The sequence below is a fragment of the Toxorhynchites rutilus genome, chromosome 3 (genome assembly GCF_029784135.1).
Source record: "Toxorhynchites rutilus septentrionalis strain SRP chromosome 3, ASM2978413v1, whole genome shotgun sequence".
Classification (NCBI taxonomy): domain Eukaryota; kingdom Metazoa; phylum Arthropoda; class Insecta; order Diptera; family Culicidae; genus Toxorhynchites; species Toxorhynchites rutilus.
In genome coordinates this window covers 128,385,897-128,388,270 of record NC_073746.1, presented here as the reverse complement: position 1 = coordinate 128,388,270, position 2,374 = coordinate 128,385,897, and the positions used below count along the sequence as shown (strand labels likewise).

Below are 2,374 nucleotides of genomic sequence, written 5' to 3'. Positions count from 1 at the left end.
CTCCTCCACCCCCATTGCCTTGAGAAAACCATTCGATCCTACGCCGTCCAGCTCGCCCAGTAACGGTGTTGTCCAGTCGGTGTCCTCACGAAGAATGAATGTTTGCCTCAGCGAGATCTTATAGCGAGACTGTTTATACTCTAGGCAAACATTCCTCTTCGTTTTTCTTCTTTTCCTTTGTTCATGGAGACTTTACATCTTACGATTTCTCCTTCATTGCTCGTCGATAAGTTGCTCGTTATTGACAGCTCTGGTCGGGAAAGCACACAAATGGACAGAACAAATGTATGAGGAAATGGGAATGCTTCCAATTTTCATCAATTTACACCATATACAGACTATGGGATCGTAATGTATAGCATATCAAACAAATTTTAGAGAATTTCCGATTCGTTTGGTATGTAAATCGCAAACATACAAACATACAAACATACAAACATACAAACATACAAACATACAAACATACAAACATACAAACATACAAACATACAAACATACAAACATACAAACATACAAACATACAAACATACAAACATACAAACATACAAACATACAAACATACAAACATACAAACATACAAACATACAAACATACAAACATACAAACATACAAACATACAAACATACAAACATACAAACATACAAACATACAAACATACAAACATACAAACATACAAACATACAAACATACAAACATACAAACATACAAACATACAAACATACAAACATACAAACATACAAACATACAAACATACAAACATACAAACATACAAACATACAAACATACAAACATACAAACATACAAACATACAAACATACAAACATACAAACATACAAACATACAAACATACAAACATACAAACATACAAACATACAAACATACAAACATACAAACATACAAACATACAAACATACAAACATACAAACATACAAACATACAAACATACAAACATACAAACATACACAAACATGCAAAGTGTAGTACCCCACGAGAGTCGTTGTGACGGAGTGCGCGTTATGTTGGAGGGCACTGCCTAATCGGCGCTCCGTTGGGAAGAGAAATCCTGCGAGGGTGGCTGTGACGGGGCGCGCGTCAAGTTGGAGGGCGCTTCCTAATCGGTTCACGTCTCGACAGGTGAGAAACCCCGCGAGGGTGACTGTGACGGGTTGCGCGTCAAGCTGGAGGGCAATTCCTAATCGGTACACGTCTCGACGGATAAGCGGAATCTGGAGAGCAGGGTCAAGAAAATGCTGGCAATGCCTGTTGGTGGATTGAGAGAGGAACATTGCGAGGGTCGTTTCGGCGGAGCGAGAGCCTAGGAGAGCATCATCAAATCGGTGGGTACCCCCACGAGAGTTGCTGTGACGGAGTGCGCGTTATGTTGGAGGGCACTGCCTAATCGGCGCTCCGTTGGGAAGAGAAATCCTGCGAGGGTGGCTGTGACGGGGCGCGCGTCAAGTTGGAGGGCGCTTCCTAATCGGTTCACGTCTCGACAGGTGAGAAACCCCGCGAGGGTGACTGTGACGGGTTGCGCGTCAAGTTGGAGGGCAATTCCTAATCGGTACACGTCTCGACGGGTAAAAGGAAGCCTGTGCTGCGGATGTGCGTGGCGGAGTACAACGGAAACGTAAATGAGATGTATAGAGAAAAAGGGAAGGATCAACGCTAGTTAGCGTTGAAAACTCGTGAAGTGCATGAGCACAGCCGCCCCCTGAAGTAGTCGCCTAGATGTGGTCCCGGGGGGAATGAGGCTACGAGTAGAGGGCTTGGTTTTTGTGGGTGCGATCCCCACTCGACGTCTGGGTTATCCCTTCCCAGATAAGGCTGGAAGAGCGTTCCTCACCTCTATAAAAAAAAAAAAAAAAAAAAAAAAAACAAACATACAAACATACAAACATACAAACATACAAACATACAAACATACAAACATACAAACATACAAACATACAAACATACAAACATACAAACATATACTAAAACTGGACATATACTAAAATTGGAACGATACAGAGAAGATTAGCATGGCCCCTGCGCAAGGATGACACGCAAAATCGTGAAGCGTTCCACATTTTTAAAAAAAAAAAACAAACATACACACACATACAAATACACACATACACATACACATGCACGGCCGTGGAGCTGCCGGCCTAGAATAGCACTTCGGGTCTTGGTCCCTGTCCCTGTCGTAGAAGGCGACTAATCGGGTGACAACGCGAGTAAGGGCGCGGTAAAGCCTATGGAGATTGCACGGGGGAAATACCGTGTACAGGAGCAACGTAGGGAGTGCCGAGCACATCAGGGTTGACGCCAGTAAGATCCTGATTACGATATACTGGTACGACACGGAAAACGGACATGTTAAGGATGAGAA

At 43.3% G+C, this 2,374-nt stretch overlaps 1 non-coding gene across 1 annotated transcript; it reads left to right on the top strand.

The window, feature by feature from the left end:
• The first annotated feature begins 1,968 nt into the window (after positions 1–1,968).
• LOC129781044 (U6 spliceosomal RNA) lies at positions 1,969–2,073 on the top strand. Its single transcript, XR_008744075.1, has one exon. It is a non-coding gene; the product is annotated as a U6 spliceosomal RNA (small nuclear RNA).
• The last annotated feature ends 301 nt before the right edge of the window (positions 2,074–2,374 follow it).